The following is a 27224-nucleotide window of genomic DNA, read 5'->3' on the forward strand; positions in this document are numbered from 1 at the left end:
AAACATTTACATAACAGACCATAAACAAGCGTTAAGTTACAAGACCCGAACAACCAGGAAACCTTACACTAGGAGAAAACGCGCGCATAGGCAAAACACGTAGGAGTTGTGCAGAGGCACAACATGGAAAGTTTGCGCACATGCATGCCATTAAACCGTACTCAAAATTGTTTATGATGCGTCAGTAAAACAACGCATACCCAAACGTCACAAGCGCAAACCAATAGAACTCTTCCGCTTCTAGCGTGAGAAAGTAGAACAAGTGAAATTAGGCTCCGCCCAAAGCAGGCACAAAGGCGTCAAACCCATAGCACACTTCATCCCGAAATAATGATATAAAATAAAGCCAAAATCCGTAGGCAGCACGCAGACTTAATCTGGACTGTCATGAGTAAAGTCATACACGTGTCGTCTTTCATTTCCGATCATTGAGAGTCCCCCGACCCACGGTAAGGCCTCAATGTATCACTCACTGTTAAGTACGAAATCCGAAAACGCGAAGTCCGATATTATTAAAGTTCACTGAGTGATGTTCTCGCGAGTGAAAATGAACAGTTGACAAGCTGGTACTTTACACGGCCAGTACTGGTTTGTCACATGGCGACCGTGACATTAATCGGCAATCTGCGGATTCGAAAGTGAGAGTAAGAAAACAGTGAGAGTTTATCGGAAAAAGTGGAAAAGTGGAAAAGTGGAAATAACAATGAAACATTAGAGTGTTATCATGGAACAAAGGAAGAAACAGTTACATGATGTTTTATTCCATGTGATGTCAGCATTAGCCCAATACGAGGCAGTCACAACACAAAGCGGAGTACGCAGAATCAGAACCTTTCTGCGTAAAGTGGACCATACAAGCGACCCAGACATCAAAACACTGGAAGCGCTTATACTGGAAACGCATGAACACATACATTTCTTTAGGGAAGAATTGCACGTAATGCTTAACGCATTCCCTCATGAGGAAGACTACGACAGTGGCCTAGACAGCGAATAAAAGTGAAGTGAAAGTGAGCGAAGTGCATATAGACAAAAAAAAAAAAACAATTAAATCCGCAATGGGAGGAAAGGCAGCAAAACCAGAAACTAATGTAAGTGGAGACCACGATCTCACCATAGTCCAAACGCAAAATATTCACTCGGAACAGCATCTTGCGCATGAGTTAAAATTAAACATTATTTTAATAATGGTGACAATGCTATGCATTATGAAAATAGCAAAAGCTTGCTATATACACGTAAAAAACCAAGCGCAAAAGCAAGCTATAAAAGTGCTGTCGCTACCAAAATAGGGTAAAGTGAAAAAACAATAACAATTTCATTGAAACACAACAAATGTTACGCAATACAAATATCAGTACAGTGCAACGAGACATTCGTAAAAAGTGCAATGCGTAAACAAAAAAAAAAAAAAAAAATGATTCGGTTCCCATAACGATAGAGTGACAACAAATAGAGTGCAGTGAAGACATGCCATTCGAGCCCTACAACTTCTTAAGCTACATCGACGACGCACGCATCCAGAGGTATACCAGAGAAATGGTAATCTACAAAGACGGGAAGTGACTACCAACGAGCTGTACAATACCCGCAGTGACTACAGGACTACCCCTCACACGAGAGACCGCAACGTGGCTGAAGCAACAGGAGCACCTACTCTATGCTAGGAGAACATTATCAACATTTCGGTCGCTGTACGCTGTAGACTACAACCTGACACAGGTACGAAGTACTCTTAATAAACAAAATAAAACGCCAAAAGTAGCATTAATAATAATTGGTGTGACGCAAAGAATCTTCAGAATTTGAAATTTTTTCTTTAATGGCAAAAATTAAGGAAAACCTCAAAAGCTTAGAAACTATAAAAAAAACAACTAGAGGATATCACAAAAAATTTAGAACATGTCAACTAAAACAATTTACACAGCAAACTGAGGAAACATATATAAAGCTCCAACAGGAATTACTGAAATCTGAGGATAAAATAGACGAAACAGTACTTACAGAATACGTCAAACAGGGAAGGCTTCTCCATACAGACATTCTAACATTAATACAAATTCACAATAACAGGCCACAGAAAGACACAACAATGACTTCACCAGCGGGTGGAGCCTGCGGTCATCCAATGTAAACACACGTGGAAAGTGCGCTCCGTGTGAGTACGGCATATTTTGTGCAAAAGTGTCGGTATTCGGCCTTAAAATCGTCATAAACGATCAATAACGTCGTTTTCTACGGGAAGTTAGTGAAAACCGAATGGAAATCGGTCAAAAATTGATCGAAAAAAGTGATTGAAAGTTCCCCATACATTTTGTATGGGAGGTGTTTAACGCAAATATAACGGACAAAGTGATCGATCGGGACGCGGTTTTCACTGAAAACGCAAGATTCCCACCCGTTTTTGTGATTTCATACAAGAAATGGTGGATGCCGGTCGTTTTACGGTTAAAAAAAGTGTGTGCAAAATCGTGGACTATTACAACAACAACAACAGTGGTGTCAAAAATTTTTGTGCAAAAATTATCGAATTTCGGGCTAAAAAGCGTTGATTGAGGTGTAAACAGTGCCAAAAAGACGAATGCACGTGAAAACCGGACCAAAATCGGACGCCTAAGTGCTGAAAAAAGCCATTTAAAAGTGGGCAAAAGGGTGCTCCAGCGGTGTTTCGGTTTTTGTTTCGCTCATATTTTGGTGAATTTCGACCTGATCAGGCCGGAAAGTGTTGCAAACTGAGCGGGACTAGTGTCTTAACCGAAATAACATTGAAAACCGGGTGCAAATCGGTTTTAAAACGGTAAAAAAAGTGCAAAACCGGAGGTGGCAAAAGTGCGCAACATCTTGAACACCCCCCCCCACAGTGATTTTCCGTTTTTATACAAAAACGTTAATAACTTTGCCAATTCTCAACCGATTTGAATAATTCTTGCACCAGTGGTCTTGTTTCGACAAAAACTATCCGATTCAATCGTTAAAAGTGTGAAAAGTGGAAAAAAATGTGCATGACATTTTGAGTGACAGCTCAGAGACAGTGAACTACCCAAGCGGCATTTTTCGACGGCCCAGGAGGCAAAATTTTGACTTTTTCCAAAAAGTGCACCAAAAATTCGGAAAAGTGCTGGGAAAATTCGGGGATAATTTCCCAAGAATTTCGGTGCCCTCCGCGCCCCGATCCAACCACGTGTTTGCCTAGGGTGAAAGAAAATATATCAGGAAAGTGGTATAACTGGTATAATTGATTCGGAAAATTCGAATTCACGAGTGAAAATTCGAACACAATGTCACCTCAATAGGACAAATCGAGCCTGAATTTTTGAAGTGTAAATCAGCCCCACCCCCCCATCCGTTACCGCAGGAGGGGGGGAAAACTCCAAAATTCGGTCGGAAAAACTCAAAGTGGTGTCAGACGATGGACACCAGCAAGAATTTGCGTTCGCGGACGGTGTCCACTGACGAGAGGGTGGGGATAATGCGGAAACAAGTGCAGCCGCGTGTGGTGTTAACCAAATCGGCGGCAGCATCGCAGGAGACGGCAGCGTCCGCCTCGGAGGAGGAGAGACTGCGACGCGCCCTGGAGGCTTCTACGGCTCTCACCGAGACGCTGCGGGCGACAATCACGCAGTTGAACGAGGAAATGGTTGCTCTCCGGCTAATGCTAGCCAAGACGGAGGCAACAGCCCGCAGCGAGGCTAAGGCTGTCCGCGAGGAGGCAGCCAAGCGAGAGGAGTTCCTGCGGGAGGAACTGCGCCAGATGCGCGAGATCGTCGCTAAGGCGATCGCGCAGGGCGGTAGTGCTGGGGCGCAGCAGCAGCAGCAGCAGCAGCAGCAACAACAACAGCAGCAGCAGCAGAGTGGGCGTGCTCAGCGTCAGGTCGTGGCGGAGTCGGCATCCTCCGCGGCGCTCGACGGGCCAGGAACGTGGGTGGAAGTCGTTCGCGGCAAACCGAGAAAGGCCCAGCAGAATGGCGTGAATCTGCTCCAGCGGCCAGCCCAGCAGCAGCCAGCATACCAGCAGCAGCAGCAGCGACAACACCAGCGAAATGGGCAGCAGCAACAGTGGATGCACATTCAACAGCAGGAGAAGCGGCGCCCGCGACGGAAACGCCCAGACGAAATCGTCGTTGTGCCCGCCCCAGGAGTGTCCTACAAGGACATGTACATCAAGCTCCGAACCAGCCCGCTGATAGCTGATTATCAGCGGCAAATTGGGGTTGGCAGAAGAACGCCAACAAGGCCACTCGGGACGACCTGCTTATTGGTGGACGCCGGCGATCGAGGCCCTGTGTATGGACTGCCGCCTCGCTAAGGACCGCTTCGAAGCCGCAACCAACGAGGAAGAGCAGATCGCCGCAGCCAGCGACCTCCTCCAGGTGCGGACCGCCCTGGAGACAGCCATCACCGCCAGCAAGAGGAAGCACTTTGAAGATATGCTGCAGGGTCTCGCAGACGACGAGACGGGACAGTGGTTCCGTAACGTGCTTAGCCGCCTCCGTGGAAGCTGGACAGCGAGGGAGCGTGATCCATTGGTGCTAGAGGGCGTCGTTTCCACTCTGTTCCCCCAGCATCCTCCAGTTGACTGGCCATCGTCGCCAAGCCAAGTCCTGGAGAGAGGGGAGGAGGAACCAGTTCGGGCCGTTTCAACGCAGGAGCTGCTGGACATCGCGAGTTCATTGAACCCGCGGAAGGCTCCAGGACTGGATGGTGTGCCGAATTCCGCTTTGACGGCCGCCATTCGGAAGCATCCGGAGGTCTTCCGTGAGCTGTTCCAAGAATGCTTGGACAACGAACGGTTCCCGGATGAGTGGAAGAAGCAGAAACTGGCCCTTGTCCCCAAGCCGGGCAAGCCACCGGGGCTCGCTTCCTCTGTGCGCCCTATTCTGTTGCTGAACAACCCGGGCAAGGTGTACGAGCGGATGCTGCTGACGCGGATCAATGACGTCGTCGAGGATCCGGACTCTCCAAGGTTGGCGGAAAACCAATACGGGTTCAGGAGGGGCCGTTCGACAGTGCAGGCGATCCAGCTGGTGGTGGACGCGGGCCGTCGCGCGATGACATTCGGTCGGACCAACAACCGGGACAAGCGCTGCTTCCTGGTTGTAGCGTTAGACGTTCGCAATGCATTCAACACTGCCAGCTGGCAGTGCATCGCTACTGCGCTGCAGGATAAGGGCGTGCCGAGGCAGATTCACAACATTCTGCGCGACTACTTCACCGGCAGGGAGCTCGTCTATGACACCGCAGACGGGCCCGTTACACGTCGAGTGACTGCAGGTGTTCCGCAGGGGTCCATCCTGGGCCCGACACTGTGGAACATCATGTATGACGGCGTGTTACGGGTCGAGCTCCCCGAAGGGGCTAGCGTCATCGGCTTTGCGGATGACATAGCAGTCATGGCGCAGGGATGCACACCAGAGGAGGCGGCATCAGTTGCTGAACAGGCGGTGGAAGCGATTGCGGCTTGGATGGAGGATCATCATCTGCAGCTCGCTCCGGAGAAAACGGAAGGAGTGATGATCTCTAGCTTGCGTAGAGGTCAACTGAGGGTGCCGTTCCGCGTCGGGGACACCATCGTCCACAGTAAGCAGTCGATCCGGTACCTGGGGGTCCAGATCCACGACCACCTGTCGTGGAAGCCACACGTGGAGCTGTCAACGGCCAAAGCCCTCCGCGTGGTAGGCGTGGTCACCTCAGTGATGAGGAACCACAGTGGACCCCAGGTGGCCAAGCGTCGGTTGTTGGCGGCGGTGGCGGAGTCGATTGTCCGGTATGCTGCCCCCGTGTGGTCTGAGGCGACTGATTTGCAGTGGTGCCGACGGAAGCTGGCCCAGGTTCAGAAACCCCTGGCACGTGGCGTCACCAGCTCGTTTGTGTCGGTGGCTTATGAGACTGGAGTTGTGCTGGCAGGCCTTGTGCCGTTCAGGCTGCTAGTACGAGAGGACGCAAGGTGCCATCGGAGGCTCCTAGCTGCCTCGGGTACCAGCCGCAAGGACATCCGGCTGGAAGAGCGGCAGAGGACTCTCCAGGAGTGGCAGAGAACGTGGGACGAGGCGGCCGCAGCTTCAACGGCCAGTCGGTACGTGGTTTGGGCTCACCGTGTGATCCCGGACCTGCACCTGTGGATGGGTAGGCGACATGGAGAGGTGGATTTCCACCTCTCGCAGGTGTTGACGGGACATGGTTTCTTCCGGGAATACCTCCATGTTTGCGGTTTTTCCCCATCTGCGGAGTGCCCACGGTGTCCGGGGACGGTCGAGTCGGTGGCCCACGTGCTGTTCCAGTGCGAGGTGTTTCACGATATACGAGTGGAGCTGCTAGGATACGGCACCAGCGACCCAGTCAATGAAGACAACATCGGCGTGAAGCTGCTGGAGAGCCCCGAGTGGTGGAGCAACATTAAGGAAGCTGCCCGCAGAATAACGAAGGTGCTGCAACAGCTCTGGCGCGAAGATGAGCTACAGCTCAACCTTCGAGCACACCTCGCAGCGCAACCAGCGATTACATCAGAAGACGACGCTGGTGCACAGGATGGCGAGCAGGTGTTCGTCGACGGGGTGGCGGACCTCTTCCGAGCCTACCGAGGTCGAGCCAGCCGAAACAGAAGAGGTCGTCTAAGGGCGGAAGAACGGGCAGAAGTGCGCCTTGCATCAGCAATGGCAGCAGCTGAACGGGAACGTGAGAGGATCATTTTGATGGCGGCGGTGCAGGCGGAGGAAGCAGGAGAAGCGCCACCACCCATCCCCACACGAGGACGCGGACTGCCTCCTTCTCCGGGGACCTTACGAGCGCGACACGAGAGAAGGCTGTTCTTACAGCGAGTCTATCGTCAGCGAGCGAGGGAAGGGACTCTACCACCAGTCCCACTAGGAAGAAGCCGGCGGAGTCGGACAGCCCCTTCGGAGGCGGACATCATCCGGCGGCGCGTGAGGAAACGCGAGATGGAGCGGCTACGCCGAGCACGAAGGGGGCCGTCACGAAGGGAGCCGTCGAACCAGGGGGTGCGCGAAGTGCTATCCGCAGACTCCCTGGCATCGATGACGGAAGCAACCACTTCCGGCCGCTAAGTGAGGGGGATTTCGCGGAGTGTGGAAGTACAGAGGAACGGCATAATCGTATGTGATGGGGGTCAATACAAAATATGTTTGAGGTTACAATAAAGGCGATGCCATCTAGGCCTCATACTCCTGGTCCCAAGCCCCGCTAGGGAACGGGTCCAGGAGGGGGAGTTAAGGGATATTTATAATTTTAAATTTAAGCTTATGTACAAATAAATCCCTGAACGTTAAAAAAAAAAAAAAATGACTTCACCAGCAGAAATGTTAAAACTTGCTTCGGCAGTAGTACCAAAATACGACGGAAACGAAAAAGAAGCAGATAACATTATTGCAGCATTGACGGCTTTAAAAACCACCGTCAATGAACAAAATGCACAAACGGCAATATCTATTATAGTTTCCAAACTGACAGGAAAAGCAAAAACTGTAATAGGGAATGAACCGGCCACAATCGACGAAATTATAAAAATAATAAAAGAGAAATGCAAAAGGAAAACTACTCCAGAATCCTTAACAGCAACTCTCAACGCAAGCAAGCAACAGGGAAGCGCAGAAGATTTCGCTAATGAAATCCAAAACCTTGCGAAACAACTAGAAAAGGCATATATCGCAGAACAAACTGCACCGGCAAAAGCGCTGGAAAAAGCAAACAAAGCAGGCATTACTGCATTTGCAAACGGACTTAAAAGGGAACAACACCAGACCATTGTAATGTCTGGAAGATTCAATACGTTACCCGAGGCCATAGAAGCTTTGGTAGAAATAGAAAGGAAACAGACAGAAAACACAGTCCACTCGATCAAGAAAGTGGTACAATTCCCATACGAACACCTTAGGGATAGACAAACAAACAATGGGCCACCATACAACAGAAGGCCATACAATCACAACAGATATCAGGAGAATTGGCGGCATAGATCCAAATCGCCAAATAGAAATAATTTTTTAGAGCAAGGTGGTCCCCCGAGAAACCACTATACCAATACAGGGACCACATATCCAAACAGGAGACCACACGGTCCACGTTTTCCATAAACATAGAAGAAACAAATTTCATCTATGTAAAACTAGGGCTTGCAGACACCCCTTGCACGCTTCTAGTCGATAGCGGTGCCGACCTCAGTCTTATAAAAAGACACAAAGTCAAAGCAACACAACCCTTAAATCCTAACAGAAAATGCACCCTTACAGGTATAAGCGAAGGAACAGTGACATCACTGGGAGTAGCTTCTACTTTTATACAATTACAGGGAGCAAAACTTAATCAGGATTTCCACATAGTAACAGATGATTTTCCGCTACCATTAGACGGAATAATAGGAAAGGATTTCATGACGAAATACCGATGTAACATAAATTATGACCTTTGGCTATTGGGAGCATATCACAATGGTGAATACCTCGAAATACCAATAGAAGATAATCTAAGAGGACAAATATTGATACCTCCCAGATGCGAACTCATAAAAAGGATCGCTTTTCTCGAACAATGTAGAGAAGACGAAGTAGTCTGTGCCCAAGAATTGCAAAATGGCATTCTAATAGGCAATAGCATAATTAACAAACATAGTCCATACGTTAAACTAATTAATACCACTAACAAACATACTTTAGTAAAAATTAATCATATAGAAACAATACCTCTAAAATCATTTAACATAGCTCATAACACAATTAACCCACAAATGACTAGATATAATACGCTAAAGAAGTTGATACAGAAAGAGGATATCTCCAAAGACACAGAGAATTCCTTTCACCAACTACTTGTAGAATACAATGATATATTCCATTTACCAACAGACAAATTAACCACTAACAACTTTTACGAACAAAAGATTAGGTTAGAAGACAAATCACCCGTGTACATACCTAATTATAAACAAATACACGCACAAGGACCAGAAATCAGGAGACAGATAGATAAGATGCTAGAGGATGATGTCATCGAAAACTCAGTATCACATTTCAACTCACCAATATTACTAGTTCCGAAAAAGACATCAAAAGAGCAAAAATGGCGGCTTGTTGTCGATTTTAGGCAATTAAACAAAAAATTGCTACCCGACAAATTCCCACTTCCAAGGATCGACTCAATCCTTGATCAGCTAGGTCGTGCAAAATACTTTAGCACACTAGACCTCATGTCAGGATTTCACCAAATCCCGTTGTCCGAAAGTTCAAGAAAGTACACAGCCTTCTCAAGCCCAGACGGACATTATCATTTTAAAAGATTACCGTTTGGACTAAACATCTCACCTAATAGTTTCCAAAGAATGATGACTATGGCAATGTCAGGCTTATCCCCAGAATGTGCATTTGTATATGTAGACGACATTGTGGTAATAGGATGCTCAGAGAATCATCATCTAACGAATCTAAGAAAGGTATTTGAAAGACTTAGGAAGTACAATCTTAAACTTAACCCTGAAAAAAGTTTCTTTTTCAAGAAAGAAGTAACTTACCTAGGACACAAGATAACAGACAAAGGAATTCTGCCAGATGATTCAAAATTCGACTGTATCAAAAATTACCCAATACCCACAAATGTGGATGATGTAAGAAGATACGTCGCATTTTGCAACTACTATAGGAAGTTCGTGCTAGACTTTTCAGAAAAGGCAAAACCTCTTAACAATCTCTTGAAGAAAAAAGCAGCCTTCAATTGGACGGCAGAATGCCAAGAAGCATTCGAATACCTCAAAAAAACATTGATGCACCCAAAATTGTTGCAATACCCCGACTTCGAAAAGGAATTCATCCTAACAACAGATGCTTCTACAGCAGCATGTGGAGCAGTGCTCTCGCAAACACATGACGGAGTCGACTTACCAATTGCTTTTGCAAGTAGAACATTCACGCAAGGTGAAACGAACAAGGCAATAATAGAGAAAGAATTATTAGCCATACACTGGGCTATTCTGCATTTCAAACCTTATCTGCTAGGAAAAAAATTTGTAGTTAAAACGGACCACAGACCGTTAGTATATCTATTTGGAATGAAAAACCCATCATCCAAACTAACGAGAATCCGACTCGACCTTGAAGAATTCGATTTTAGGATCGAACACGTGAAAGGAAAACAGAATGTTGTAGCGGATGCTTTGTCACGCATCACAATTACGTCTGACGAAATTAAAAACATCAACGTGATAACCAGATCAATGACAAACGCCAATACTTCAGACAATGTTACGAACATTTTAGCGTCTGATCAACCAAAGATGTATCACGCTCTTTCATACGAAGAGGTTAGAGAACTACCAAAACTAGAAATGACGTACAAAGAAAACGAGAATACCATAGAACTTTTAGGAGTTTTAAGGAATAAAAAACGTACAAAGGAACTCTTATTAGTAAGAGAAATCCACAAGAAAGCAGAACTAGGAAGAAAACAACCCATTCTAGAAAGGGACTTCCGTAACAGAAAGGAAAAATCTGCATTAGTGCAATTTTTCAAGAAACTAGAAAGCAGAATCAGCTACAGATGGAAAACCATTGCAGTCTCGGGAGAAGACAATCTAATAAAACAGGCAGGAGAATCAATTATTAGAGAAGCGATAAACCGAAGCTCAATACAAACAAAAATAACAATTTATGATGCACCAAAGTATATCAATGACCCACAGGAAATTCAGACAATACTCGAAAAGACGCACAATACACCTACAGGAGGCCATATAGGACAATCGAAAATGTACAAGAAACTAAGACGAGAATTTACATGGACAAATCAAAAAGCAACGATAAAAAAATTCGTAAACAATTGCAACTTATGCAAATTAAACAAACACCAGAGAGAAACTGTTGAACCATTCGTAAAAACAGACACACCAGTACAACCATTTCAGATAATCTCAATCGACACGGTAGGACCATTCCAAAAAACATACCAAAACAATAGATACGCAGTAACCATTCAATGTAACTTCACAAAACACATCACAGCAATAGCTATTCCAAACAAAGAAGCTATCACGATTGCAAAAGCCATAGTAGAAAAATTCATGTTGACATATGGCACCAATATTTCAGAAATCAGAACCGATATGGGAACAGAGTATAAGAACGAAATATTCAGCAATATGACAAAATTACTCAAAATAGAACAGAAATTCGCAACCGCTTATCATCCACAAACCATAGGAGCATTAGAAAGGAACCACAAATGTTTAAACGAATATCTCAGAATTTTTGCAAACCAACATAAAGATGATTGGGATAACTGGTTAGACTATTATACTTTCGCATACAATACAACACCAAATTTAGAACACGGTTACACACCATTCGAACTCATCTTTGGGAGAAATGAAAAGATACAGAAAGAAATAGTTCATAACAATACACCAATATACAATCACGAAGATTACGCTCAAGAACTCCGATACAGATTAAAAATAGCTCACGAGAGAACGAGAAATTTCATGGAAAAAGAAAAAGAAATTCGAGTAAAAGAACAAACAAAAATTAATCCAATCCATTTACAAATAAATGATAAAATAGCCATAACCAATGAAAACAAACGAAAATTGGACCCAATTTTCAAGGGACCATATACAGTGACAAAAATATTAGGTACAAATATTGAAATAGAAAATGAACAAAACGAAAAACAGATAATCCACAAAAACAGAGCCATAAAATTAGGAGAATAATTCCGCTAAACTACATTATTCTTCCAAAGGGGGGAGGTGTAGCATATCTGCTAACATCTGTAAAACATTAAACGTTGCATACCCATTAGGCGAACACAAGAACATAACCTATCACACAGCTCAAAATGTGACACCAAGGCCACACAAGACCATAACCTACCGCACAGCTCAACCTTCAAAACATTTACATAACAGACCATAAACAAGCGTTAAGTTACAAGACCCGAACAACCAGGAAACCTTACACTAGGAGAAAACGCGCGCATAGGCAAAACACGTAGGAGTTGTGCAGAGGCACAACATGGAAAGTTTGCGCACATGCATGCCATTAAACCGTACTCAAAATTGTTTATGATGCGTCAGTAAAACAACGCATACCCAAACGTCACAAGCGCAAACCAATAGAACTCTTCCGCTTCTAGCGTGAGAAAGTAGAACAAGTGAAATTAGGCTCCGCCCAAAGCAGGCACAAAGGCGTCAAACCCATAGCACACTTCATCCCGAAATAATGATATAAAATAAAGCCAAAATCCGTAGGCAGCACGCAGACTTAATCTGGACTGTCATGAGTAAAGTCATACTCGTGTCGTCTTTCATTTCCGATCATTGAGAGTCCCCCGACCCACGGTAAGGCCTCAATGTATCACTCACTGTTAAGTACGAAATCCGAAAACGCGAAGTCCGATATTATTAAAGTTCACTGAGTGATGTTCTCGCGAGTGAAAGTGAACAGTTGACAAGCTGGTACTTTACACGGCCAGTACTGGTTTGTCACACTCATTGTTGATACATTATACATATAATCGACTCGAGCATACGTTATGCGTTGTGGAAGCTATAACATCGCAGCGTCTTTTAGGGAATAACATTAATGATATTGAGTAACATAACGAAAAAAAACAGATTAATTTATCAGAACACAAACAGATTAATTTAGCAATAACCATACCCCCCGTTCTTCGCAGCTGACTAACCCTAACGATAACTATACTTAGTTACTTCTCAAATATTTTCACCACCGTAACAATGAACGTTTGCGTGTTTTAACAAAAGGACAAAACCCATCTTATGTCCAAAGCTGATCAACTTCGTTTTGCGCTTAGTGGTTAACAACTAAACAATATTTTAGTTAGGCCCCCCACACGGCGACGCCTTGGCGGCCGGCTACTCCGCAAACCGTCAGATTCGCTACTGTACTTATGAAATCCCTTTTCCCTTCCTTCCTTCTTTTCTTCATGCGTATTTGACATGATAATGTTTTTAATTTTCCCGATCGTATTGCCGTACCCTTAACAGAGAGCACCACATCGATGATTACGGGCAATCACATTCACGGTATATCCAGCGCTGATTCACAGGAGATGAAATACTCTAGGACCGGCCAACACAAATACGACTTGCAGCACTTTAATCCTGCCTAAATTATATCGTATTTCAACGTATACAAGTGCTCCGCGTTCTCTATAATCATACCTGTTCATAACCTCGCAATAATTAGAGATAAACACACAAATATGTGTGTATGTGTGTGTGTGTGTAAAAACAATAACAAATCTGACAAATGCATACCAAAAATGTCGAACAGCCAAAATGACAAAAATTCACCTGGTATAATATAAACACCTTGTGCTCGCCATACAAATGGCAAGCCAAGTTAAGCCTAGGAAAGCAAGATTGCCCAGCTCGCAAAATTTGACGTTTAATCTGACAGCCTGCAGATTCGCAGACTATACGGCGGTTATGTCAATAGGGGCGAAGCCATCATTGTTTTCGAAAAGTTTATTTCGAAAAAAAAAAATGAAATGCGACATTCGAAAAATTTCAAACAATTGCTTGAAAATATTAGTATGCCATTTGAATTGCTTTGTTCGTTGTGTCGTTCGTTTTCCCGAGAACTTGCCCATTGTATTCTGTTGTGCATTCGCCTGGAGTGTTGTTCTTCTAGCACTTCCTATGATGTTGAGTTCTGTTTTCTGGCGTTGTGTTCAGTGATACTGCTGTGGAGGAGAGAAGAGAAGGAGAGAATTTTTTTTTGTTCCTGTACAAATTCTTACTTGAAGAGGTTTGAAGTCCATCAATATCAGGATCAGCTATTCCGTGCGCTACGTCTACTGCTAAATCGGTGGTGTTTTTCGTTGAAGTTGTGATCCAATAAAAGCCACCACGAACGTACCAGAGAACTTAATATCATCATCTTTGTTATCCTACATTCGGTAAATATGGCATTCAAAGACAACTTGAAAATAATTGTTCTAAATTTTGCAATATATTTTAGGAAATATGGAACAAAGCAGACAAAAACGTTGTGCAGCAGCCTCTTCTAACACACTTCCAGCAGCGTTAGACCACACATACAGTCGTGAACTAGTTTCACCGGAATCAACAAGACAAAACATGCAACCTACAACATCTACGGTAACCATCCCAACGCAGAACAATAGTCATGAGAAAATTGATATTTTGACAAGAATGGTTAAGAAAATAGGAGGTGAAATTCACCTAATGTTCAACGTCATTTGTTGCGGTCCAGGCACTATAAACAGAACCTTTAAAATGAACAAACTTAGTGATGAAGATAGTTTGAAAAGTTTCGACGAAAAGCTAGGAAACGACAGTCTGTATATGGCAGAAGTCATAAGTAACTTGCTTTTTATACTGAGCCAGGAGCATGATGTCGATCGTAGATTGAACATCATTTTAGAACTCGTTTTCGAAAGAGAATTCCTTTCTTTATGCAGCTGGACAGGGCAAGGGTTCCCTGGACCAAAGGTTCAGTTGGAAAAATATAAAAATGTATTGGGTCTGTTTAAATTTGCAGGAGGTATAAAATTCATCCAATTAACGGATGAATACATTAAAAACTTTTTTGTAAAAAAACTAAAACAAGGAAAAAGCAGATGCGCTGCTACAGGTTTGCGAATGTTCCAAACTCAAAGTCGCAGACATTCGGAATGAAAATCCAAATGTTTCTCATTTGTTTAGGTTTAGTTATGAGTGTAGTCTCATTATTATCTATTGAATTAATGTTACATCAATACCAAATGGATCCGGATATTATGAACTTCATTTTCTTCAGATGGGAATAAAACACGAAAGTTTCAACAAGAAACATTTTTTGGTTATTCAAAGCATCAGTGGTTTTGTTTTGAAAGAAATTTTACAATATAAGAAACATTTAAACCAAAGTTAATAAGCGATTAGAAATGTATTTGTTACGTTAATGTATGCACGAGAGGAGTGAAGTAATATGTACTTCCGTTATCTATTGAAACGGCTACTATTTTGCATAATATGTTTGTTATGGGAACTGCTATTGAATAAGTTGATAAATCCGCTATTCTTCCTGTGTATACGTGTATAATATTCGCATCAGGTGGATAACTTAATGATGGGTGCTTCTCTAATAACGGATGACCAATTAATATTAATGGATTTGATGATTCTTGTACACCATCGAATTTTACCAGTGTATGGTCTCGGGTTAAAAACCATCCGTCTCTGTTTCCCTGCCTTAACTGAAATTTAGCTGCTACGTGAAGTATTATTACACCTTTCTGAATTTTTAAAAATGGATATGATATGGATGGATTCTCATTTGATACTTTTTCTATTTCTCTTAATTCGGATAGTCTGCCTACAGCCTGCTCTAGGAATTTACTTCCTCCTCTGATTAAATGTTTAATGTATTGTAATCTATTTTCAAAAGGATATGCGGATATGGAAGGTAGTGGTCCAAATCTGTTAACGTCTGTATAAATATGAAGAAGATTATGAATATTAGTAGTTATATATGAACTGTGATAAATAAAACCAAACTGTTCCACAAATTTTTCCATTAATTTTGCCGCATTGCTATAATGGCATGGTTTACGGCGAACGATTGCTCACGAACGATCGTTCGTTATGTCAAGCCCTTTAAAAATGAATTGGTTTGCCCTCAGAATTGCATACATTTTGTCGATTGGGTCATCTGTTTGGTTCATGAGAGCTCATTTTTTGTTCATTTTTTGTCAGTTGGGTCTGCTGCGTAGCTCATTCAAGTTGCATGCAATAAAACACTGTAAAGGTAAAAAACTGAAATGAAAACTGTTCTACCCAGAACAGTTTGTATCGTTTTCATGTTTGTTTTTTACAGTGTACCACGATCGATCGATACAGGTTTGTATGGAGCTCTCCAGTTACTCCAAGAGTAACTGGAGAGTACCGATCGATCGATCGATTGGTTTGTTTTGTCATTGTTCCAAGTAATGGATGATATGCGTTGACAGCTGAGGAGATTTAATATAATTAAAACTTAGAAAAACATTAAATACCTAAACAATTTGATTCATTATAAAACACTACCGACTTCTATGTAAGAAAACAATTTTTGCACATCATATAACACATTAAATCATTTGCAACCGTCGTATTGACGTTCGTTTAAAATTGTGGAATACAAACATGAGGGTATGCTATATAGCATGCAAACTGGGATGTGAGTTCATCACGAACGATCGCTCGTGAGCAATCGTTCGCCGTAAACCATGCCAATGTCTTTCGTAAACTTTCGATGAAAAAATTGTAACTGCAACGTAATATAAAGCAAAATGATCAAAAGCATCCTTCGATATTCTATTTTTTAAAATTGGAATACTAGCATACATCAAAAACGAGGATAATTCCGATCCTTTCCAAAATTTAAGGTAAGAAAATGGTCTTAATTTACGGTGTATCTCAGATGGTAAAACTATGTTTATCAATATGTCTGAAATTGATTGTTCTTCTAGTGACGACCACTTTGGAAAAGGATGTAACGATCCAAAAACGTATCCCTTTAACAACGACTTGGTTACTCCTAAATCTATTAAATGAAGTGGATCGGCTACAATTATGTCCTGCACGATGTCAATGTCTAATAGGTCTAACAACGGAGAAGGGCGTTTTTGGTGACTGTTAGCGTATAAGCCACTTCTGAATTCTGTATCCGTTCTATCTTGTCCAACTCCTTCATACACCATTTTCCTTGCTTCTTTGTCGTAAACACCGATCACTTTGCATTTCATACATCCGTGATACCCATTGTAACTGGTTACTCCTAAAAATACGATATTTGTCGAACAATTTATGTGAGCAACAATTTTAATAGCTTATTATATTTACCTTTGATAAAAACTCTTGCAGGAGTATCAGCAATGAAAGCTCTATTTCGGATATCTATAAACTTTCCGTTGATAACGATGCCTTGATCCAAAATTATATTCAGCTCGTCTACGAATGGGCGCAAATATCCTTCTGCATTCCCCGGTTTTGATAAGCCGCAATATATTCCGATGACCATAATTGGAACCATTTCAACATTATGCACCTGCATCAAAATCGAGCAAAGTGCAGTTTTGCCGCTGTTATGGAGGGGCAATCCGTCGATGTTAATGTTGATTTCAAAAGTGTTAACATTAGGAATCTCTTGGCTGTAAAGTAACGTACAACAACTGTTAATAGTTAATTAACTTTTTAATATTTATATCGTAAGCAAAACTTACCCGAAATAATATTGCAGCGACTTCTGTACTCCTTGATACCACAACTGCCCACCAGCTACACTCACAATTTCGTGTCCAACTTTAAGAGGAGTTTTTAAAAACGTCCTAGAATCTTTTGGCAGAATGAAAGTGGTGCTTTCCCGAAGCAATACAAGCAACTCGTTCAACGCAGCATGTGATATCTGATACGATAACGCCCAGGATCGTAATCTATCTGAAAATGCACTTGTATCATTTTCTTCGTCTGTCACGTTTTCATATGGCAGGTTCTCATCGAGAGCATCTTCATCATCTTCTAAAATAATCTGTGCATCATCGTCCACTATCGTATATTCCATTGGTGCTTGATCAATGTCATCAGGTCGCAAATTATCTAGAACGGAAATAAAATTTGTCATCTATAACTTCTCATACTCATGTTGTTTGCGTTCTAATAATTGTACCTGCAGCATCCGCACAAGCGCTACTGCTAGTTCCTGACCGATTTTCTTCTTCCAGCTCCTTTGCACATTGTTCCCACAATAAATTCCCCACTTTGGAAACTTTATAACTCGTTTTGGCTCGTTTAGACCGTTCCATTTTATTCAGGCGCACACAAATATGTCACAATAAAACGTTTCAAATTTCTTAACAAATTTACCGCGCACCTGCAAAAAACGTAAACATTCGGACTGACGTGACCTCTCTGCCCTCTTGCACACACACTTCTTCCCTTGGCCAATCAATTGAACTTCAAAATCGTCGCAGTCGCCATTTTCCACCTTTCTCATTGCCCCTTGCCCGAAAAACTGACAGCATTTGCGGGCTGGGTGGATTGTTTTTTCAATGCAATTACCCAAGTACCCAAAACCCAAGCTCAACAAATGTCAAAACAAAGAATTTTGCTAGCTGGTCTGTGTCAGGTTAGGTTAGGTTCCGTGTGCGAGAAATGTAATCAAATTTTTTAACAAAAACAACTGAAAAAGGATTATTTTAATAATCAGACTTGTATCTTATTTCAAATGAATTGAAAATAAAATTAAAATAATAAACTAAAAACGATTTTTCTCAAATTTTACTTTACAAAAATGATCCCTTGAGTCATTCTTTATGTCAAAATGCTATGTCCTTTACGAATCTGTACAAAATAATACAGCCCGGTACCTGTATTACTTGGCAGATACAGGCTTAAAGGAGCGTCCAGACTGTAACCATAACATATGCTCGAATGGTCTTCGAGCAGAATTTCGGCGTTTCTGGCAACCAAATTGACAGCAAATTGCGTTTTATGATGATTTGGCAACACTAACGGACTGTAACAAGGGTGGACGCAAAATCTCTCGCATAACATAACAAGTTTCTATATTATTGCTAAAATATATCTTTTCCACACCCAGACCAGGAAAAAAGTTTAATTCAGTGCTTATTTGAATCGCCAATGTTTAAAACTTGCTTCCATTGCAAAACAAATCGAATGTACCGAATTCGAGCATATGTTTTGGTACGGATTCAACATTTCGCTATTCTGTTGTTGTTGCGCATAACAAGTATAACATAACAAAATGTTGTTATGTATAACTGTTATGGTCTACAGTCTGGACGCTCCTTAAAGCTTAAGTTTTCTAACTTTTGGTATGATCTACCCCAATATTAGAAAATCGTACGTCATAGAGTTTTCCGCATTATCCGGACACTAGCCGGCATCGCGAAAGAAATCGTTAAAAATTAACAGTCGTTAAAATTTAACCGAAGTCGTAAAAAATTGCTCGACTTTGGTATCGCAAACAAGATGAATTTACAGTCGTTTAATGTGAAGCGATCGTTTACGTCATACAGATTTGTGGCTAAAGTAAACCAGTTGTCAACAAAGCAGGCTTTCCGTGATACAGTGTGGGGCATATATCAAGCTGCAGAAAGACTTAACAGAGCTTTTCAACCAGAAATGACTGATTGACTGATTTGTAGAATGAATGAGTATGCAACATGCACCGAAGAATGATGCATGATTATGTGAACATTTTTAGAATAAATGTGTAATTGTTTATTTCACAAAATACTAAAAAAGCAGATTTTAAAACTACGTACGACGAAAATATTATTAAAACAGACGTTTCATCTCATTTATTTGTAGTATTGGATAGAAAATTAATAAACATATTCAGTTGTTAATTTTAACAACAGACTCAGGCTTTTTCTCAACAGGCGTCGTTAAATAAACGATCGTCAAAAGCGTACGCGATACAAATTAACAGTCGTTTATTCAACTGCTCGAAAATTTTACCCGGGTTTCCTATGTGCCTTGACGACTAGTCGATAACTTTTTTAACAGTCGTTTATTTTAACAGAAATGAACAACTAATTAGTTCTCATGAAACAACATGAACATTTAACGATTGTTAAAATTTGTTAAATGCTTCGCGATACCGGCTACTATTCAGACAGAGACCCTGCCGGCCAGATTGTACAAATAGGAGAGCTGTCAAACCGATGCAGCCTATGCTACCCTTGTGAAGATATGTGCGTGTCCGCGAGCGTGTGTGTCACCCAGCTCGTCATCGTATCTTTGCCTTGTGTGGTTTTGTACCTAGCATTGTTTGGCGTCAGTGGTGACTCTACGTTCGTGTCAAGTAGTTGCAGATTGTGAAAAGTTTATCAGGGAAAGGAGATCAACTGAACATAGATTATACAACGAATATGCACCAACAAGTAAGTACTTATCACATACATTCGCTGGAACTGTTGAGAAAGTCATAATTTCTATTAAACATGTATCATAACTACATTTCTAGGTGGTTCTATAGAAGAGAGCTCTGCTGCAGGAACCAGCATCAACCGCAGGAAGGCTATATCGACATTATTGACGAATATCGAGGCCGAGGACAATCCAACACGGATTCTGGAAAAAGATGATTCTGCTGCGATGATTATTCCGGTGGGCATCATCATCATCATGATCGCAAGTTTGGACTGCTTCGTCGTGACTGGAGGCTCCGGTCGTATGTTCCAGTTTCGTTTGAAAAGCGTCGCTAGACCTTTTTTGAATATTGTGCGGTAATGTATTGTAATGTGAAAACATTCAAGTGAAATAAAATAATGTTTACAAAAACCAAACTATTTTTATTAATATTTAATAACCTTGAGAAATAAAAATTATTATGAACCTTGGGAGAAGCATCAGAGCAGTCAATCTGAATTGTACTGATAGATCTTCTTCTCCGTACGCCTAATCGTGCACCTTGTAATTGTTCAAATCGGTATACTTTTAGCGATTTTGTGCCGCCAGGGGAAGTAGTGTAGGGTAATTCAGATTCAGATTAATTAATCTGAATGAATCTTTGAACTGAATCAATTAATCTAAATCTCTATTCCAAAGATTCATGAATCCTCAGAGATTCATGAATTCCGCCGGAAACATAGTTTTGAACAATTTTTTATTATTTTTTCGTCCGAAATAAGAAATTTTATACCGATGAAGTTATTATTAGTACTGCTAGCATTAACACTAACTTGTTTAAACTAATGGAGCTGAATTTTATTCCAGTAACCTTTGCGTTGCCCTTAAAGTAATTTCAACGTGTTAATACGTTTTTGGAAACTAAAAATATTTCAATAATTTAAAGAATAAATATAATTGAATAAATTTTTAATTGCAAAGAAAATTGACACATGCGCTCTTTTATCTGCTGCCTTGATCTCATGGCACTACTCTACCCACATACCGTACTAATTTTCTGTTATTTGTTCTATTGGAATCCCTTCAACATAGATGAATGACGGCGCTGTAAGTTTTTGTACATTAGCTTATTTGCGGATTATTGTATTGATAGTTTCCTGCGTATTGTGTTACAGTGGGCACATGGTACCAAAGACGATCGTTCGTGTGATCTGAGTGAGTGTTCCTGCGTAAGAGGATAGATCGGAATCGGTGCATTACAGTTGGTACATGGGGCCAAAAAGGATCGTTCTTACGATTCGAGTGCTGGTTTCTTGTCCATTGGATGTCCATGGAAAGAAATAATTAAGGTTCAGAATTTGCTAGCCGTGGGTTTGTCAAATTACTTGGAAAAGACTTGTGATAGTTCAATTACCGGAACAATTGTGTGACCATTGTTCAAGTTCAGTACAGGTTCGTACATGTTCGCAGAAAAGTCTGCGCGTGTGTGAATTGTTCGAAAATTCCAACAGGAATTTCGCAGAAAACTCTGCGCGTGTCTAATTGATCGAAAATTCCATCTGGAATTTCGTAGAAAAGTCTGCGCGTGTGCAAATTGTTCAAAAATTCCTACAGGAATTTCGCAGAAAAGTCTGCGCGTGTCTAATTGATCGAAAATTCCATCTGGAATTTCGCAGAAACAGTAGTTGGACTGTAGCGTTAACACTATTAGAGTGTGTAAATGCTAACTGTTGTCCTTGTTGGACAAAGTGTCGGTGTTTTACTTTATGCGCGTAGTGTGCTGTGTTAGACGGTTTCTCGGAAATCGAACAATTCGGCGAGAGCGATACAATGCCGGTAATGGGAAGTCCGACTAGAAACCAAAGTTCTGAGGAACAAGCTACGTCGTGCCTTTTGGATAAAGGTGGCGATATGGCGGCATCGGGTTCAGATTTTGCAGGGTTTGACTAATCAAATATCGATGCGCAAAATCAGCGAATGCGAAAGCATTTTGAAAAAAGACTAACCCGAATCGAAGAGACGTTGCAAGATGCAACGCTAATGGATGAATCCTTAAATAAGGGTTGAGCAGCACGTTTGTCTAAATTGGCCACAGAGTATGAATCGTGGCATACTAGCAAATTGGCGACGACGTCCGATGATACCATCAACCAAGAAGAGGAGCAGTTTGCCGTGTTTGAGAAACGCCATTTTGAGCTTGCGTTAAATGTTGAGCGGCAACTTTCTTCGAGTGTGGCACCACCTCAAGCAGCTTAAAAACCGGTAAAGCTTCCACAGATAAAACTAGCTTCCTTGGATGGTCAGATGGACGAATGAATACCCTTTAGAGATGCATTTGTCAGCGGGATCCACAATAACGCCGCATTAGCGGATGTAGACAAGCTGCAATATTTAAAGGGAGCGTTAACAAAGGAAGCGCATACGTTATTGGAAGCCATCGAGATCACTAATGCCAACTATGTAGTCGCATGGGATATGCTGAAAAGGTGTTGAGACAGCAAGAAGCTAATAGTGAAGAAATATCTCGACAGATTGGTTACCACACCGCCAATGAAGAAGGAAGATTATGACATGCTCATCGCGTTGATCGATAATTTTGACGGAAACGTCAAAATGACCCAACGAATGGGGGTACAGACTGACGTTTGGAGCGAGTTGTTGGCTCACATGATTTGTACAAGATTAGATCCGTACACCCTCAAGCAGTGGGAAATTCATCATCATAGACAAGAAGTTCCCAAGTATGAAGATGTGTTGCAGTTCTTACGTGATCTTGCAGATGTGCTTCGTGTAACACAGCAGGAGAAGGTGCGTAACGTGGACGCCTTATCCACCACAGTAAAGCCCAAACCCAAGAACAGTGCTGTTTACACTGCTCACATCGAAACTGCATCTACTTGTGTGTTTTGCAAAGAGAAGGCACATTCGGCGTATGAATGTGAGCTGTTCCGAAAGTCATCAATATCACAGCGGTACGATATGGTGAAGGAAAACAAGTTGTGCTTCAACTGTTTGGCAGCGTCGCACCAACGCAGTAGTTGTACATTAGGTGTTTGTCGCGTGTGTCGGCGGAAGCATCATACTATGTGTTACGAACGTTATCGTAACAGAACGGCTCATAAAACGCGGTGTAGTTTTTAATAGCTTTATTTTCCTCGAGAGAGGGCTAAAAAATTCACTATCGTTTCGCAAATAAAATAATGAGCGGTTTTTTCCCTTCGTCGGTCCTCTTTATGCCTTTTTTCTCGTCCTGGCCAGCCAATGACCCCTAATCGAAACGTCATTCGGCCCGATCGACTACACTTCGTGCTGGGCGACGACGCCAACGCCATCTACATGTCGTTTATCTCTGACGCTGGTTCCTAGTTTTCCTAATTTCAATCGGACCGTTGATTTGTATCAACACTATGCTTCATAGTGCTTCGCCAACAAAGAAGGCTATCGGTGCCCAACCTACAGAAGATGCTGTGGCATCAAACTGCAAGGAAAACGTATCATCGCTTAGCCACTGTGCGCAAACGTCTCCCGGACAACAAACGATTTGTTGCCTACTGTGTTGGTAAAAATCGTCACTACAGATGGAAGGATGACATCGGCACGTGCACTTATAGATGGAGGCTCGCAGATCAACCGTGTTACAGAATCGTTGAGTAAACGCTTAGGCATACAAAAGCGTCGAGATCCGTTGACGATTGGTGGCATTGGGTTGTCACAAAAGTCATCTACTCATTATGTGCACATTCTAAGCCGGTCACAGTGTAGCAGCTTCACAGCTAATTGGAAATTCTACATTATTCGAGACGTCACGTGGGATCTACCGTTACACGCGGTGGATAGAAGCAGTAGTCAAATTCCCAAAGGAAACTACTTGGCAGATCCTCGATTTGACAAACCGGGACGCATCGATTTGTTGATCGGTCGGGAGGGCTACAATGAGTTGCTTATCGGAGAAGTGATGAGATTACCCAACCAATCGGTACTATTGCAGAACACTGAGTTAGGTTGGATCGTCTCTGGTAAGGTGTTGGAAGACATCCCTAATGAGCTAAAAGACGACAACACGGTGCTCAACATCGAACCTGGTGACTACGTAAAGGCCCTTGGACTTAAATGGACGCCATCTTCAGACCAGCTTGGCTTCGGAGTTCCTACTTGGTATGACGATCAAGTCATAACGAAAAGAGTTGTTTCATCGGATGCTGCAAAGATCTTAGATCTCATTGGTTTTTTAGGATCCATAGTTGTACTCGCCAAATGCTTTATGCAGGAACTTTGGGCGCAACAAAAGCCTTGGGATGAGCTCCTGGAACCAGAGCTTCAGCGACAATGGGTTAAGTACCGTGATGAATTGAAGGAGATGTCTACACGAACTGTTCCTCGTCGTGTCGTCAGCAACTACGAAAGAATGGAGTTACATGCGTTCAGCGACGCGTCACTAAAAGCATACGGCGCTTGTGTGTACCTGCGTACTGCGTTGGCTGATGGAACTTGTGTAGTGAACCTTCTTTGCGTCAAGTCCAAGGTGGCTCCTTTAGCAAATCGAAAGGGGCAGAAAAATGTGTCATTACCTCGACTTGAGCTATCAGGTGCCCTTCTCCTATGTCATGTTTGGCAGAAGGTTAAAGAGAGTCTGAAGATGAACCTTCCAAGTTTCTTCTGGGTCGACTCAACTATCGTCCTGCATTGGCTTGCAGGGGGCCCCTCGCGCTGGAAGCAGTTCATAACAAATCGTGTTGCAGAAATCCAGCATCTAATCGAACCATTGAATTGGAGCCATGTGGCTGGAGAACAGAACCCTGCCGATATAATATCGAGAGGAATGATGCCACATAAGTTACGGGATGCTAATCTCAGGTGGCATGTTCCTGCCTGGTTAAGCCAGCCCACCACTGCTTGGCCGAAGCAAAACCCTTGCTTCGAATTTTCCAGCGATGAATTGGAGGAGCGCATTGTTGCTCACGTCGGAATCGAGCCCCCAATGAACTCTATGTTCAGCCTCCGTTCGTCGTTCATGGATTTAGTGCGATTAATCGCATATGTTCGACGATTTTGCCTCAACTGTAAACCAGCCAACAGGGATAATCGAATGGAAGGATATTTGCGTTGTTTGCATTGTTGCGTTGTTGAGTTTCAAAAAGCTTCAAATGTGTTACTTCGTATAGCACAACAGGAATCTTTCAAGGAAGATATTCGAGATATTCGATATTCTGAACGGGACTGGTGAAGTAAAAGCATCTTCCAAACTGAGGACACTTTGTCCTATCTTGAGCAACGAAATCTTGCGGGTCAGTGGCCGCCTGAGACATGCCCCCGTCTCTTATGAGAGAAAACATCCTATCATATTGTCTGCATCACACCCGCTGACCTTGATGATAGTTCAACACTATCATAAAACGCTTCTGCATGCGGGTCAGCAATTGATGATAGCGAGCATCCGAGAAATGTTCTGGCCACTACGTATTCGAAACCTAGCTAGAAAGGTAGTACACGAATGTCTGCAGTGCTTAAAACTAAAACCGACTTGCAACGAGCAATTGATGGGAGATTTGCCACCCGAAAGGGTAACTCGTGTGTTGCCTTTCCTAAAGGCAGGAATAGACCTTTGCGGACCATTCTTCTACCGACCTGGAATTCGCAAAACAGTTCCAGTAAAGTGTTACGTGGCTATCTTTGTCTGCCTAATGACAAAGGCTGTACACGTAACAGGTTGGCTGATAAGTCCCCGGTCTGACACATAGATGGCGCCGCTAGTATTAAATGCATATTATTTTTATATAGTACCAACCTTCAAATGATTCGTGTCAAAATTTGACGTCTGTATGTCAATTAGTTTGTGAGACAGAGCGTCTTTTGTCAAGCAACTTTTGTTATTGTGAAAAAAATGGAAAAAAAGGAATTTCGTGTTTTGATAAAATACTGTTTTCTGAAGGGAAAAAATACAGTGGAAACAAAAACTTGGCTTGATAATAAGTTTCCGGATTCTGCCCCAGGGAAATCAACAATAATTGATTGGTATGCAAAATTCAAGCGTGGTGAAATGAGCACGGAGGACGGTGAACGCAGTGGACGCCCGAAAGAGGTGGTTACCGACGAGAACATCAAAAAAATCCACAAAATGATTTTGAATGACCGTAAATTGAAGTTGATCGAGATAGTAGAGGCCTTAAAGATATCAAAGGAACGTGTCAAAGGAACGTTGGTCATATCATTCATCAATATTTGGATATGCGGAAGCTCTGTGCAAAATGGGTGCCGCGCGAGTTCACATTTGACCAAAAACACCAACGTGTTGATGATTCTGAGCGGTGTTTGCAGCTGTTAACTCGTAATACACCCGAGTTTTTGCGTCGATATGTGACAATGGATGAAACATGGCTCCATCACTACACTCCTGAGTCCAATCGACAGTCGGCTCAGTGGACAGCGACCGGTGAACCGGCTCCGAAGCGTGGAAAGACTCAAAAGTCCGCTGGCAAAGTAATGGCCTCTGTTTTTTGGGATGCGCATGGAATAATTTTTATCGATTATCTTGAGAAGGGAAAAACCATCTGACTATTATATGGCGTTATTGGAGCGTTTGAAGGTCAAAATCGCGGCAAAACGGCCCCATATGAAGAAGAAAAAAGTGTTGTTCCACCAAGACAACGCACCGTGCCACAAGTCATTGAGAACGATGACAAAAATTCATGAATTGGGCTTCGAATTGCTTCCCCACCCACCGTATTCTCCAGATCTTGCCCCCAGCGACTTTTTCTTGTTCTCAGACCCCAAAAGGATGCTCGCAGGGAAAAAATTTGGCTGCAATGAAGAGGCGGTCGCCGAAACTGAGGCCTATTTTGAGGCAAAACCGAAGGAGTACTTCCAAAATGGTATCAAAAAATTGGAAGGTCGTTATAATCGTTGTATCGCTCTTGAAGGGAACTATGTTGAATAATGAAAACGAATTTTGACAAAAAAATGTGTTTTTCTTTGTTAGACCGGGGACTTATCAGCCAACCTGTTAGCAGCTCAGATGTTTGCCGATGTTAATCCTTGCTGTGATATGAATGCCACGTTGCATAATAAAGTGTGCTTATTGTAATTGGATTATTGTTATAAATTGTTTGCTTTATGTCGGTCACGAAAAAAAAATTGGATTATTGTAACTGGTAGCATCTTTGCTTATGTCAACACACGTGAAGGATGGACTCGTCAACATTCAGCGCTTCAACAATTTTTTTTGTTAATGAGTTGTTAACGAAATAGTTGTTAGTAAGTTAGTGTAATAGCAAAAGTGTGTGTGTGTGTGTTTTTTTTTTTACAAGGATGGGAAACCTTCCAAAGGATGATTCGTGTAACG

Source organism: Anopheles marshallii, chromosome X (assembly GCF_943734725.1).
Source record: "Anopheles marshallii chromosome X, idAnoMarsDA_429_01, whole genome shotgun sequence".
NCBI classification, from domain to species: Eukaryota; Metazoa; Arthropoda; class Insecta; order Diptera; family Culicidae; genus Anopheles; species Anopheles marshallii.